The 16,386-nt window shown below is 48.3% G+C and overlaps 1 protein-coding gene across 5 annotated transcripts in view; it reads right to left on the reverse strand.

Moving 5' to 3' along the window:
- The window catches only part of CCDC61 (coiled-coil domain containing 61), a 647,013-nt gene extending 630,860 nt beyond the window's left edge, over positions 1-16,153 (reverse strand). For 4 of the 5 annotated variants that reach the window (XM_030218082.1, XM_030218080.1, XM_030218081.1 and 1 more), the window contains exon 1: positions 15,972-16,147. The gene's annotated coding sequence lies outside the window, so the exon portion shown is untranslated. Of the gene's footprint in view, positions 1-15,971 lie in introns of all 5 variants that reach the window. The other variant, XM_030218079.1, reaches the window with a different exon arrangement.
- Between the last annotated feature and the right edge of the window lie 233 nt (positions 16,154-16,386).

Raw genomic sequence — 16,386 nt, forward strand, 5'->3', positions numbered from 1 at the left:
ATGGCAGAAAATGAGGAGACAGCTAAAATTCCAGAAAGCTATGGAAAGATATACTAAGATGAAATATGTCTGAACTTAATTTATTGCTGCTCAATGCGAGAGGGCTGAATATCCCAAGGAAGCGGCAACTTCTGTTTAGAGAAATGCTTTGCCTTCGGGCGGATGTGGTCCTAGTACAGGAAACCCATCTATTGCCCAAATCTGAATACCTATGTCGCCATAAAAAGTTTCCAACTATATACTTTGCGTCTAATGGGGATAATACGAAGAGTAAGGGAGTGCTCATAGCATCCGCGGGAGATAAACCATGGAATATTTCAAAGGTGGTCAGGGACAAACGAGGAAGATACCTTCTAGTGATTTTCTCACTGATGGGACAGGTCTACACTATAGTGAATGTTTACGGCCCCAATATGCAGCAAGAGGGATTCTTTTCTGAACTAGATCAGGTCATTCAACAACATATAGAGGGCTCTCTAATAGTCGGGGGAGATTTTAACCTTACTTTACAGCCCCACCTCGATAACTCTTCGGGTAACACACAATATGGCCATAGAGATAGAATACGACTGCAAGAATTTATTGCCCATTGGCATTTAATAGATTTGTGGCGCCAGTTATATCCACAAGAGCGAACTTATACATACTACTCCGCAGTACATCAGTCGTTCTCCCGGATAGATTTTTGGCTAGGGGAAATATCAGTAGCAGGAATGATGGGAACCCACCAGATACTGCCCAGAACCTGGTCAGACCATTCCCCAGTACTGATACAATTGGTGCTACCCAAAGCCCGAGGGGGGAGGAAGGAGTGGCGCTTAGATGATGCTCTCTTGCAAGATCCGCTTAATGTTGCGAGCATAGAAAAAAATATTACTGAATACATCCAGTTCAATGATAATGGAGAGGTCTCACCCATTACAGTTTGGGAGGGATTTAAAGCAACTATGAGAGGCCACTTGATAGCGCTTAAGGCACATGTTAGAAAGCAGCGAATGTCCAAGGAGGCTACACTCCGGAGTCAATTAGAGCAGGAAGAATCCAAACTTCATCAGGGCAGTTCGAGTGATTTGCAGACAATCATGGACGAGATCCGCCAGCTCCGGAATCAAATTTGCGATCTAGAGCTAGCGGATCTAGCTGAGGACCTACAGAGAGCCCAGCAGTCCCATTATGAATTTGGTAATAAGGCTAGCCGCCTGCTAGCTTACAAACTTAAACAGCAGGCAACCCGCAATACGATTGCGAGTTTGAGAGATGAGAAGGGGGAGATCCATACAGACCCTGATTACATAGAAGAGGCATTCACAGACTATTATGGCACACTGTATGCCAGAGGGGAAGAAATAGCTGATATAGAGATGGAGGCTTATTTAGAGGATGAGGAGCTCCCTAAATTGGCAAGTAATGACGTCCAGAGGTTGTCACAACCTATTGAGTTGGAAGAAATTACTTGCACTATAAAAGGGCTACTAACAGGAAAAGCTCCAGGCCCCGACGGATTTACCAATAAGTTCTACAAGACATTCGGGAAGCTGTTGGCCCCTTTGATGTTAAGGGTATTTAATTCACTGGAGACTAGCTCGGGGCTCCCGCCAACGTGGAATTTGGCCAACATAACGGTTATTCATAAACCCGGGAAAGACCCCCAGCTTTGCGGATCATACAGGCCCATCTCTCTCTTGGGGATAGACTATAAAATCTTTACAAAAATTTTAGCAACATGGGTACAGAAATGCTTACCTTTCTCATTCACGAGGACCAGGCGGGATTTGTGCATGGGAGACAGACGTTTGACAACATTCGACGAGCCCTACACATGATTTACCACGCACAGGACACACGGTCCCCTCTATGCATTCTGTCACTTGACGCTGAAAAGGCGTTTGATAGAGTGAGTTGGGCCTATTTGGAGTGTTAGTTAAAATGGGATTCTCGGGGCGATTCATCAACTGGCTCCACCTAATCTATAAGACTCCCACAGCCTCAATACGATTAAATGGCAGGCTTACAGAACCCTTCCTCCTTTTTAGGGGGACAAGATAAGGGTGTGCGTTATCTCCCTTGCTTTTTGCCATCGTAATGGAGCCACTTGCGATACGACTTCGAGCCCCACGGTTGGGAGGCCTAGAAACACGAACTCTCCTCTTTGCTGACGACATTCTGTTAATGCTGAGAGATCCTGAGACTTCCTTCCCAAGAGTGCTAGAAATACTATATGCTTATGGGAGAGTCTCGGGTTTCAAAATTAATTTAGACAAATCTGAGGCATTAGATATAAATATTTCCACCGAGCAAAAAGCCCGACTGCAACAAGTTGCCCCATTTCGATGGGCTCTGCGCTATATCCGTTATCTCGGGGTAAATATGCCGAGAAACATTGATGAGCTCTTTCGGTTTAACTTCCCTGAGACGCTACGAAAACTCTTCCAGGACCTACAAAGGTGGGATGGCCTGCAACTGTCCTGGGTTGGGAAAATCAGTGCAGTAAAAATGGTGATACTCCCTAGGGTACTCTATCTCTTTATGGCACTACCAATTGCAATCCCTGATAGTTTCCTATGAAACCTCCAGCGAAAGGTATTCTCCTTCATCTGGAAAAAAAGACCCCCGCGTGTTCAAAGGGAAGTTATGTACCAACCTAAAGAGCGAGGGGGGATGGGGGTCCCGTCTTTTGCCCTATATTTCCAAGCAGCACATCTGAGGGCCATAGCCACATGGTTCACGGATGTAGGGAATATTGGGACGCAGATAGAACAGGGCTGGATGGGACCCTTTCCGCTTAGGGCCATTCCCTGGCTGGCTAAACAGGAGTTAGAGGAATTAATAAAACGATGCCCACCATTGATACAGTGGCCCTTGCTCACTTGGAGTAAGGTCCGGGAGCGCTTTTTTCCGGGGCGCAGATACTTCTGCCACATGTATCTTAGATTTGCTCCTCATTTTGGGCCAGGCGGTGGGGACACAGCCTATTGCAGTTGGGAGAACATGGGATTATGTACATTAGGCCAAATGTGGGAGGCTATCTTTTGAAGAGCTTCGTAGGGAGCATGGGCTATCCCCCCTGCAGGCTTTCCAGTACTATCAAGTGCGAGACTTTCTAACCCGGCGGGCAAAAGGAGAACTTAGCCTAGCAGAAACAAAGGTAGAAAATGGATTAATGAAGGGGGGAGGCAGGGGTAGCATATCACGACTTTATGCAGCGTTACTTCAGTACACCAACCCAATAGAACATTATCTAAATAAATGGGGTGATGCCCTGGAGGTAGCATATACGTTTCCCCAATGGAAATTAGCAATTACACCTTTTCTCAAAGTTTCAGTCTCTAGCGCTATGGTCGAAAATGGCCATAAAATATTATACAGTTGGTATTATACTCCACATCGTATTGTAAAAATGTTTCGCACTGGCTCAGCTAAATGCTGGCGACAGTGCGACACTACAGGTGATATGACTCACATCTGGTGGACCTGTAGACATGCCCAGGCTTACTGGGGAGAGATACTGAAATTCCTACATGAGGTCACTGGGGTGAGCTACCCAATGAAAATGGACCACTGTTTGCTGCATTTCAAACCTAAAGGAGTTCGAAATTCAATACATCAGTTTGCTGGCCAGGTGTTTGTGGCCAGCAAGCTGGTCCTGGCAGCAGCTTGGAAGCAGCCCATGCTACCTGGTCTTTCGAGAGTCCTGCAGAAACTGGACTACATTGGCCTGATGGCTAAACTCACTGCGCTGCGGACAGGTAGATTGATGCAGCACCAAAAAATCTGGAAATCTTATGAACAATGGCAGTCCTCACAACGCGCCTCTGGACAGTAGCAGAGAAAATGCAATGCTGAGATAGAATTACGAGACACTGAAGTAGGAAGGGAGGGACGGGGGAGGGAGAGGGGGAGATTAAAAGAACACGTTCGGACATGACGGGAGGGAACAGTCATGGAAATTTTTGGCTAGCAATTTGGTTGTATTAGAAGTGTTTTCCTTGCTGCCATGTTTGTACATGAAAATAATAAAATAAATGGTTAAAAAAAAACAATATACATCCCTTACAAACACGATCTGGCAGAAATCACCAACGAAATCAAGATCAGCTTGAACATCATGGACTCAAGGGCAAATGCATTCCAACTAAAACTCAACACAGAAAAAATACACTGTCTCACCATCTCATCCCAATACAACACGTATAAACCCACAAACATATAAACACCCCAGGATACACCCTTCCTATCTCAGACAGCCTGAAAATTCTCTGCATTTACAATCGACCAGAACCTCTCACTAGAGAACCAAGCGAAATCCACAATAAAGAAAATGTTTCACTCAATGTGGAAACTCAAACGCGTGAAACCATTCTTCCCGAGGGAAATTTCTGCAACTTGATACAATCAATGGTACTAAGCCACGCAGACTACTGCAATGGAATTTATGTGGGATGCAAAGAACAAATCATAAAGGAACTTCAGACCGCTCAAAACACGGCAGCCAGGCTTATATTTGGGAAAACACGGTTTGAAAGCGCCAAACTCCTCCGAGAAAAACTGCACTGGCTCCCAATCAAAGAACATATTGCTTTCAAAATCTGCACCCTGGTTCATAAAATTATTTACGACGAAGCCCCGGGATACATGACAGACCTCATAGACCTGCCAACCAGAAACACAATAGGATCAGCTCGAACACACCTAAATCTCCACTACCCAATCTGCAAAGGAATCAAATACAAATCAACGTATGCATCCAGCTTTTCCTATTTAAGCGCACAACTATGGAATGCACTGCCAAAAGTCGTAAAAACAACGTAAACTTCCAGAAATTACTAAAAACAAACCTGTTCAAAAAGGCACACCCCACCGACCCAACATAAAAGCCTGAATATCTGCAACACAACGAAACCAAAGCTTGTAATGGACATAACTTAACTCTTCCTCTCTAAGATCCCCTAATGTATCTGTCACTCATGAACCTTATTCTACCACAACATCACCTTGTATTTGTTCATACCGGAACTGGCGAACGCCGAAACGGTACTATGTAAGCCACATTGAGCCTGCAAATAGGTGGGAAAATATGGGATACAAATGTAACAAATAAATAAATATTCAGTGCTTTACTAAACTTCTATTAGAACAGCGTTTCCCACTGTGCGCCGCAGCAAACTCACAGGAGTGCTGCGGGGCAGATGGGAGTTGACACGTTGAGCGCCGGAACTGGTGAGTTATTGTTTATCTTCCTCTCTCCACCCCTGCCCACCCGCTCACAGCATGCTGCCAGCAATGAAGCACTGCCTTTGTCCTGCCCCCGAAGCCTACTTTGTACAGCATCCCGCCTACGCGGAAAGAGAGTGGCTTTACAAAGAAGGCTCCCAGAGCAGGCTGAAGGCAGCATTTAGCCTTTAGAGTGATTCATGAGGCAGTGTGCCTTTTTCACTTATCCAACCTTGGCTGGACACTGCTGGTTCTTGTGCTTGGATTTGAAGGCTTGACAGTTGTGTCTGATTTAATGGACTGCAGAGACAGGGAGTACAGGAGCTCCCTAAAAGCTTCATTTTCTCCATTTACAATGTCGGTGTGAGTGAGATTTGTCAGTAGTGCAACTGTTTTGTGTGGATGTTGATAGGGGGATAGGTACTATGAGGAAACAATTACTATGAGATGAAAATTAAATTTGAAATGAGACTGTGAACGATGATGGGTTAAGAGTGGAGTGAGTGAAGTATATGATGAATTGGTCCTGCTTAATGTGATCCACTCATTTTGGATTTTGGGATGAGGGGAGAGGTAGAAAGGAAAGTGCACTTATTGAAACACAACATTCTCACTGAGTAGTGTGAGGAGGGGACAGCGGGAGGGTTGGGGAGGAAGGGGGTGGGGTGGGAAGGCATTTTTTGTTTTGTAGAGGGTGGAGGCTGGGCACATTGCACTATCTGGAAGAGGTAAACTTTAGAGAAATGCTGTTCTAAGTCTGATAATACATAGATGCTGTGGCTGGGGAGGGTGCAGAGACCTGTGTGGCCAAGGGGGGGGGGGGGCAAAAATTTGCTCAGACACTAAGGGTGCCGTGAATCAAAAAAGTTTGGGAACCATTGTATTAGAAGCTTAGATTTGGCATCATGTGATCAGGACAATTTCAATACTTGCATTGTAATTATTTTTTGTTTTATATATTTTTGTAAATTATATTTTTACTCTTTTACTGTAACACTGAACTGCTTTGGTGATTCAGAAGGCTCCGCTATCCCCGACTGCTGCACTCCAGCAGACTAGAGATAGTTCTAGATTTCTTCAGCTCGCCGGCCTTGGAGATCCCCACTGCTGAAGTATTTTTAAATTTTTTGGGAGAAGGAAGATTTGGGTGGGATACCAGTGTCGGAAATGGTATTTCAAGGGCACGAGTCGGAGAAACTTACTGACTTCACGGTAAACCAGGAGGACGTAATGGGGCAGTTCAGCAAAATGAAGAGTAGCAAATCTCCTGGACCGGATGGTATTCATCCTAGAGTACTGATAGAACTGAAAAATGAGCTTGCAGAGCTACTGTTAGTGATATGCAATTTATCCTTAATATCGAGCGGGGTACCGGAAGTCTGGAGGGTGGCCAATGTAATGCCAATTTTTTAAAAAGGTTCCAGGGGATATCCGGGAAATTATAGACCGGTGAGTCTGACGTCGGTGCTGGGGAAAATGGTAGAGGCTATTATCAAAACAAAATTACAGAGCACATCCAAGGACATGGATTACTGAGACCAAGTCAGCACAGCTTTTGTGTGGGCAAATCTTGCCTGACCAATTTACTTCAATTCTTTGAAGGAGTAAACAAACATGTGGACAAAGGGGAGCAGGTTGATATCGTGTATCTGGATTTTCAAAAGGCATTTGACAAGGTACCTCATGAAAGGCTACAGAGGAAATTGGAGGGTCATGGGATAGGAGGAAATGTCCTATTGTGGATTAAAAACTGGTTGAAGGAAAGGAAACAGAGAGTGGGGTTAAATGGGCAGTATTCACAATGGAGAAGGGTAGTTGGTGGGGTTCCTCAGGGGTCTGTGCTAGGACCGCTGCTTTTTAATATATTTATAAATGATTTAGAGATGGGAGTAACTATCGAGGTAATTAAATTTGCTGATGACACAAAGTTATTCAAAGTCGTTAACTCGCAAGAGGATTGTGAAAAATTACAGAAGGACCTTACGAGACTGGGCAGCTAAATGGCAGATGACGTTTAATGTGAGCAAGAGCAAGGTGATGAATGTGGGGAAAAAAGAACCCGAATTATAGCTACGTCATGCAAGGTTCTACGTTATGAATTACGGACCAAGAAAGAGATCTGGGTGTCGTCATTGTCGATAAAGCAAGGTTACTAACCTGTAGCAGGTATTCTCCGAGGACAGCAGGCTGATCGTTCTCACTGATGGGTGACGTCCACGGCAGCCCCAGGATCGGAAGATCTTCCTAGCAACAGAAGTTTGCTAGCTCTCGCGTGCTCCTCAGTCCAGTATAAAGCAAATACAAGAGAAGAAACAACTCCAAAGGGGAGGTGGGCGGGATTGTGAGAACAATCAGCCTGCTGTCCTCGGAGAATACCTGCTACAGGTTAGTAACCTCGCTTTCTCAGAGGACAAGCAGGCTGCTTGTTCTCACTGATGGGGCATCCCTAGCCCCCAGGCTCACTCAAAACAACAAACATTGGTCAATTGGGCCTCGCAACGGCAAGGACATAACTGAGATTGACCTATACCAATAACCAACTAACAGAGTGCAGCCTGGAACAGAATAAAAATGGGCCTAGGGGGGTGGAGTTGGATTCTAAACCCCAAACAGATTCTGCAGCACCGACTGCCCGAACCGACTGTCTCGTCGGGTATCCTGCTGTAGGCAGTAGTGAGATGTGAATGTGTGGACGGAAGACCATGTCGCAGCCCTGCAAAACTCTTCAATAGTGGCTGACTTCAAGTGGGCCACTGACGCTGCCATGGCTCGAACACTATGAGCCGTGACTTGACCCTCAAGAGTCAGCCCAGCTTGGGCATAAGTGAAGGAAATGCAATCTGCTAGCCAATTGGAAATGGTGCGTTTCCCAACAGCCACTCCCCTTCTATTGGTGTCGAAAGAAATAAACAATTGGGCGGACTGTCTGTGGGGCTGTGTCCGCTCCAGATAGAAGGCCAATGATCACTTGCAGTCCAATGTGTGCAACTGACGTTCAGCAGGGCGGGTTATGAGGCCGGGGAAAGAATGTTGGCAAAACAATTGACTGGTTCAGATGGAACTCCGACACCACCTTTGGCAAGAACTTACTCTGTTATGATGAAATTTGGTATAAGGGGCATGAGCTACTAAGGCTTGAAGCTCACTGACTGCCACCAAGAAAATGACCTTCCAGGTCAAGTACTTCAGATGGCAAGAATTCAGTGGCTCAAAAGGAGGTTTCATCAGCTGGGTGGGAATGACATTGAGATCCCATGACACAGTGAGAGGTTTGACAGGGGGCTTTGACAAAAGCAAACCTCTCATGAACAACTAAAGGCTGTCCCGAGATAGGCTTACCCTCTACACGATAATGAAAAGCACTAATTGTGCTAAGATGAACTCTTACAGAGTTGGTCTTAAGACCAGCCTCAGACAAATGCAGAAGGTATTCAAGCAGGGTCTGTGCAGGACAAGAACGAGGATCTAGGGCCTGGCTGTCACACCAGACGGCAAACCTCTTCCACTTGGAAGCATAACACCTCTTCGTGGAATCTTTCCTGGAAGCAAGCAAGACTCTGGAGTCACCCTCTGAAAGTCTACGCTCTCAACATCCAGTCCGTGAGAGCCAGGGACTGGAGGTTGGGATGCAGAAGTGCCCCCTCGTTCTGAGTTATGAGGGTTGGAAAACACTCCAATCTCCACAGTTCTTTGGAAGACAACTCCAGAAGAAGAGGGAACCAGATCTGACGTGGCCAGAATGGAGCGATCAGAATCATGGTTCCACAGTCCTGCTTGAGTTTCAGCAAAGTCTTCCCTACCAAGGGTATGGGAGGATACGCGTATAGAAGGCCCTTCCCCCAATGCAGGAGAAAGGCGCATCCGACGCTAGTCTGCCGTGGGCCTGAAGTCTGGAACAGAACTGAGGGACCTTGTAATTGGTCTGAGTGGCAAAAAGATCTAATAAGGGGGTGCCCCACGCTTGAAAGATCTTGCAAACTACTCTTGAACTGAAAGACCACTCATGAGGTTGCATTATCCTGCTCAACCTGTCAGCCAGACTGTTGTTTACGCCTGCCAGGTACGTGGCTTAGAGAAACATGCCATGACGGCGAGCACAAAGCCACATCCCAACGGCTTCCTGACACAAGGGGCGAGATTCGGTGCCCCCCTGCTTGCTGATGTAATACATGGCAACCTGATTGTCTGTCTGAATTTGGATAATTTGGTTGGATAGCCGATCTCTGAAAGCCTTCAGTGCGTTCCAAACCGCTCGTAACTCCAGGAGGTTGACCTGAAAACCTGTCTCCTGGAGGGACCAGCATCCCTGGGTTTGAAGCCCATCGACGTGAGCTCCCCACCCCAGGAGAGACGCATCCGTAGTCAGCACTTTTTGTGGCTGAGGAATTTGAAAGGGACGTCCCAAGGTCAAATTGGAGCGAATCGTCCACCAATGTAGGGATCTGAGAAAAACTGTGGACAGCCAGATCACGTCTTCTAGTTCCCCCGCAGCTTGGTACCACTGGGAAGCTAGAGTCCATTGAGCACATCTCATGTGAAGACGGGCCATGGGAGTCACGTGGACTGTGGAGGCCATGTGGCCGAGCAATCTCAACATCTGCTGAGCTGTGATCCACTGAGACGCTCGTACCCAGGAGACCAGGCACAAAAGATTGTCCGTCCTGGCCTCGGGGAGGTAGGCATGAGCCATCTGGGAGTCCAGCAGAGCTCCTATGAATTCTAGTCTTTGAACTGGAAGAAGGTGGGACTTTGGGTAATTTATCACAAACCCTAGTAGCTTCAGGAGTTGAATAGTCACCTGCATGGACTGTAGAGCTCCTGCCTCCGAGGTGATCTTTACCAGCCAATCGTCGAGATAAGGGAACACATGCACTCCCAGTCTGCGTAGAGATGCCACCATTACAGCCAGGCATTTCGTGAACACCCTGGGCGCAGAGGCGAGACCAAAGGGTAGCACACAGTACTGAAAATGCTGTGTTCCCAGACGGAATCGAAGATACTGTCTGTGAGCTGGCAGTATCGGGGTGTGAGTGTAAGCATCCTTTAAGTCCAGAGAGCATAGCCAATCGTTTTTCTGAATCATGGGAAGAAGGGTGCCCAGGGAAAGCATCCTGAACTTTTCTCGAACCAGTTATTTGTTCAGGGCCCTTAGGTCTAGGGTGGGATGCATCCCCCCTGTTTTCTATTATGATTGTGGTCATAACCCCTCTCAAACTTACCTTTTTCCTGGTGGTCAGCTTAGCTGGCTTCTGTTTCTTTTGTCTGTCCTTTCTGAGCTGGCTCACTCTCTCTGTGCTGACAGCTTCCAGCAGCATGGGGCTAATTGTCTCACTTTACTGCATCTGTGGGTGTTGCCTGAGTTGCTGTGCTCCCTTTCTGGGTGTACTGGCTTCAAGTGCTTCACGGGGCTGCTTTGGTGTGGGTTGGGCCTCTCTGGGTCAGTGTGCTGTTGCCTGGGGCTAGGGAGTGTGACATCATCTGGGAGGGCCTTGATAAGGAAGTGGTGTTCTTTCCTTCAAGGCCTTTGCAACGTGTGCTTGAGGTAGGGTTAGTGCAGTGGGCACTTCTTCTGAAGTGTTTGGCTTCCCTACTTGCGTTTGCTTTAGGTCCAGGTTAGTGTAGGTGCAGTGTGCACATTTGTCCTGTGTTTAAGTGTTTAGCTTCCCTGCCTTTCCCTTGTAGCTCCCCTGCTTTCCCTTTGGGTGTGGTTAGAAGCACTGCTAGTTTGCTGTTAGAAGTACTTCTGGTTTTGGTGCTGTAGGAAGCACTTCAGTTTGCTGTGAGAAGTACTTCTGTAGCTTGGTGCTTAGTGGCACCTGGGTTAGGTTAGTGTGGTGGTGCACTGCTGTAGCGTGGGGGCTTAGGAAGCTCCTTTGCTAGCTTGTGTATTTAGCTTTCCTGCTTTTCCTTTGTGGCTTCCCTGCTTTCCCTTGTAGTGCGTGGTAGCACTTCTGCTGTGTGTTTAGTGTTTAGTAGCACTGCTGTTGGTTCACTGTTAGGAACCTCTTGTTAGTTTAGTACTTGGAGCACTTCTGTTGCAAGCTTGTTCAAGAATCCTGGTCCCTGTGTCATCCGGTATCCGGTAAGTCCTGTCGGCCACTCGAACCCAAGGGCTCAACCCTTGGGGGGGTAGTGGCCAAGCGCAGGTGAAGCTGTATGGACCAGTCCAGTGTGCTCCAGTCCAGTGTGTTCCAGTCTGGTGCGCTCCAGTCCAGTGTGTTCCGGTCCGGTGTGTGTTCCAGTCCGGGGGATTGCAGTCCAGTGTCCTCCAGTCCGGGGGATTCCAGTCCGTGTGTTCCGGCTCGCTGGGCGGTGCCTGCAGTCCCTGCCGGTGCCAGTGTGCTTGCCCAGCGTTGGTTGGTGGGTTTTGCCTACTGCTGTCGCTCGTCAGCAGCCCAAGGGCTCACGTTTGTTCCAGAGCCCGGCCCCGCGGGCTCTGAACCTGAGAACCTGACATTTTCTTTTCCATAAGGAAGTACCTGGAATCCCAGCCCTTCTTGCCCCGGTGGCACTGGCTCGACCACATTGGCGCTGAGAAGGGTGGAGAGTTCCTCTGCAAGTACCTGCTTGTGCTGGAAGCTAAAAGACTGAGCTCCAGGAGGGCAATTTGGAGGTTTTGAGATCAAATTGAGGGCGTATCCTAGCCGGACTATTTGAAGAACCCACTGGTCGGAGTTTATGAGAGGCCACCTTTGGTGAAAAAACAACTTAACCTCCCTCCAACCGGCAAGTCGTCCGGCACAGACATTTTTATCTCGGCTATGCTCGCCTGGAGACAGTCAAAAGCCCACCCCTTGCTTTTGCTGGGGAACTGTAGGGGCCTGTTGAGGCGCACGCTGTTGACGTGAACGAGCGCGCTGGGGCTTAGCCTGAGCAGGTTGGCGGGAAGGTGGATTGTACCTACGCCTATTAGAAGCATAGGAAACATTCCTCCTTCCCCCATAAAAACGTCTACCTGAAGAGGTAGATGCTGAAGGCGTCCGGTGGAAGAGCTTGTCGAATGCGGTGTCCCGTTGGTGGAGCTCTTCTACCACCTGTTTTGACGCGCTCGCCAAAAATGTTATCCCCCCGGCAAGAAGCATCCGCAATCCGCTGCTGAACTCTATTCTCCAGGTCAGAGGCACGCAGCCATGAGAGTCTGCGCACTATACCCTGAGCAGCGGCCCTGGACGCTACATCAAAAGTATCGTAGGCACCCCTGGACAGGAATTTCCTACACACCTTCAGCCGCCTGACCACCTCCTGAAAAAGCTTGGCCTGCTCTGCCAGGAGCTTATTGACCAAGTCCGCCAGCTGCCGCACATTGTTCCGCATGTGGATGCTCGTGCAGAGCTGGTAGGACTGGATCTTGGACACGAGCATAGCAGAATGGTAGGCCATCCTCCCAAAAAAGTCCAGAGTCTTAGATTCACGCCCCGGGGGCACCGAGGCGTAATCTCTACTACTCTTGGCTTTCTTGAAAGCAGAGTCCACAACTTCAGAGTCATGAGGCAACTGGGTCCTCATCAACTCCGGGTCCCCATGGACTCGATACTGGGACTCAATCTTTTTGGGAATGTGGGGGTTACTTAACGGTTTCGTCTAGTTCGCCATCAATGTCTGCTTCAGGACATTATGAAGGGGAACAGTGGACGACTCCTTAGGTGGTGAAGGATAGTCCAGGACCTCGAACATCTCAGCCCTGGGCTCATCCTCAGTAACCACTGGGAAGGGAATGGCCGTAGACATTTCCTGGACAAAGCAAGAGAAAGACAGACTCTCAGGGGAAGAAAGCTTTCTCTCTGGCGAAGGGGTGGGATCGGAAGGAAGACCACAAGACTCCTCGTCAGAGAAATACCTGGTGTCCTCCTCCGCCTCCCACAAGGCCTCACCATCCGTATCGGACACAAGTTCATGAACTTCAGTCCGAAGCCGATCCCGTCTCGACATCAAGGAACCCGGTCCCCTACGGCGGTGTTGAGAAGAAAACTCCCGCGCCGGCGGCAACGAAGCTTCCTCCAGCGACGTCGGCAGGGAGTCCTCCTGGGTAGCAGCAGACGCCGATACCGCAAGCGGTACCGGTGTCGCAGTCCGCACCACGGGAGGAGAGCCAACTGCCGCAGGCACCGGCGGTACCGGAGCAGAACGCAGCAGCCTTTCCAGGATACCTGGAAGGATGGCCTCGAGGCGCTCGTCCAGAGTGGCTGTCGAGGAAGACAGTGGGGCCGGTACCGGCGACGAGCTGAGAACCTGTCTGGGGCATGGAGGCGGCACCAGGCTGTCCGGAGCAGAGCGCATCAACACCTCTTGTATGGAGGGCGAGCGGTCCTCCCGGTGTCGACGCTTCACAGGCACAGAATCCCTCGGTGTCCTGGAGCTCTCGGTACCGTGGCGGGAAGGTGACCGATGACGGTGCGCCTTCACGCGAAGCCCAGTATCAAAGAGGCCGACGTCGAATCCAGATGTCTCCTCGGGGCCGGGTCCGAAGATGGTCGGTCCCGGGGGGGCCTGCACAGCAGGAGCCCTCGAGGCAGGTGGAGACTTACTCGATGGCTCACTGCTGCCAGCGTGGGATCTCTGGGCAGCCATCACCTGCACTCCATACGTCGATGCTCCCTCCAACGCCGACATCGATACCGGCGATGACCTCGGTACCGCTGGCTCCAACGACGTCGAAAGACCGGACGAGGCTCCGAACAGAATGTTTCACTGAGCCACTCTCGCCGCCTGGGTCCTCTTTTTAAGCTGGAGGCACAACATACAGGCGTCCGGGCGATGACCAGCCCCGAGACACTGAAGACACGATAAGTGTCTATCAGTTAGCGAGATCGTCCGGTAGCACCGCGTGCACTTCTTGAAGCCGCTGGCAGGCTTCGAGGACATGGGCAGAAAAATCACATCGGCGAGGTCAAATGCGATGATGCCGAAAAAAGGCACAAAAAAAGGGGAAAAGACCCGGACGGGCGGTGGAACAGGCCGCACACGGAAAAGAAACTTACCCGGAGAAACTTCGAGAAGTACCGGAAAACAACAAACTTTCTTTTTTTTAACACACGAGAGGAGTAACGAAGAACAAGCCGAAAAGGCGCTAAAACCGAGGTGAAGAACATGACGGGGGCCTCTCTGAGGCCGCGAACGAGCGATACACGTCCGTTCTGACCGCGGAAAAAGAGAGACTGAGGAGCACGCTGTAGCGGGCAGGAAGATGGTCGCGCATGCACGATGCATGCAGATCTCGCGAGAGCTAGCAAACTTCTGTTGCTAGGAAGATCTTCCGATGCTGGGGCTGCCGTGGACGTCACACATCAGTGAGAACGAGCAGCCTGCTTGTCCTCGGAGAATACACTGAAACCTTCTGCTCAGTGTGCTGCTGCGGCTAGGAAAGCGAATAGAATGTTGCACCATGGAGCGATACAACAGCATTATAACATCCTCACACCTGTTTTCCATACCTTTCCTAATAATACCCAACATTCTATTCGCTTTCCTAGCCGCAGCAGCACACTGACCAGAAGGTTTCAGTGTGTTATCGACGACAACACCCAGATCCCTTTCTTGGCCCGTAACTCCTAACGTGGAACCTTGCATGATGTAGCTATAATTCGGGTTCTTTTTTCCCACATGCATCACCTTGCACTTGCTCACATTAAACGTCATCTGCCATTTAGCCGCCCAGTCTCCCAGTCTCGTAAGGTCCTCTTGTAATTTTTCACAATCCTGTCGCGAGTTAACGACTTTGAATAACTTTGTGTCATCAGCAAATTTAATTACCTCGCTAGTTACTCCCATCTCTAAATCATTTATAAATATATTAAAAAGCAGCGGTCCTAGCACAGACCCCTGAGGAACCCCACTAACTACCCATTGTAGGTGGAACTCATCTGAAAAGGGTTTTCCTTTTTTTGCAGAGGTGTTGATAATTTTTTTCCCAACAAAAACACTGATTTTTTAATATTTTTAACACTAATAGTTTTTGACACTAATATTTTGGTGATTTTTTTCTTACACTTTATTTAAACTGTTGATCCTTTTTCTCCATTTTGTATAATATGTATGCATGAATAAGTTCACACAGTTCCATTTTTTTTTTTTTTTTACAGAAAACAATTGTTTTAGTGGGTTTTTTCTATCATATTCAACGTTGCTTATTGGGCCCGCCGCATAACAATCATATTAACTGTCCTCCCCAATCTCCAAACAAAAATCCGTTCTGGCTACACTAATGGTGGACGAGTTTCTTATTGGCTGGACACCCAAGAAAGGGGCTACCTCCTTCATCAGGGAATAAGGAACAAGGAAATTAACATCTGAATCACTTGGAAGTATTTGAAAAATCAAGCCATTAATCTAACTCAGCATGTTACTTCTTATATTATCAAGTTACGAAACAGCACTAAAACTTAGTCGATTGTCGAAATAAGCAAGATTGGTCTCAAATACGACTGTACACCAACCGAAAGAGGCCCATTAAATCTCATCCCTACTGACTGGCGCAGACTAATCAAATCATAACTGTCGACTACTGCCTGAAACATGACGTCACACACCTGCGCCTTCTGCTGGTACCTTTTCTCCAGGGAGAATTATAGGACAGAAAACCTACTACTACTACTTATCATTTCTATAGCGCTACTAGACGTACGCGGCGCTGTACACTTGAACTGCAATTTTTCTGTGAGCCACTTTTATCAATTATCATCCTTGTATGAACAAACATTCGCAGAAGCAAGAAATTTAAAAAAAAGCTTATGATGATGATAATAATGGGGAAAATAAGTTACCACAAAATCCCGGTGCACTCTCTAAGGCGCTGGTGAAAGAAGTGAGCCAGCCCTAGATGAAAAGTACGACGACCAAGAACTTGAAGTGGCAAGTGTGCAACTGACCAGCCAGTCCTCCTGTCCTGAGGCTCAGCTAAGGCCGTTAAACTGCCGCCGACACACCACCACCTTTCTCATTGGCCACGGTGAAGGGAGTGGGAGGAGCAAAGAAACGGAACTAATGTCAGTTATAAGGGCCCACCTCATCGCTGCTCTATATGAAGTTCGAATTGGCTATGGTGATCTTAATGGGCGGTTCGAAGGATGTAACGGCCCGCTATTCGTAGTCTCAGCCGCTGGTTTCTGGAAGCGCTTAAAGGGACGGCGTACCACTGGTAAACGAAAACTGCAGACAGCAAGATTTGAAGAACAGGAA

This window comes from Microcaecilia unicolor, chromosome 11 (assembly GCF_901765095.1).
Source record: "Microcaecilia unicolor chromosome 11, aMicUni1.1, whole genome shotgun sequence".
In the NCBI taxonomy this organism is placed as follows: Eukaryota; Metazoa; Chordata; class Amphibia; order Gymnophiona; family Siphonopidae; genus Microcaecilia; species Microcaecilia unicolor.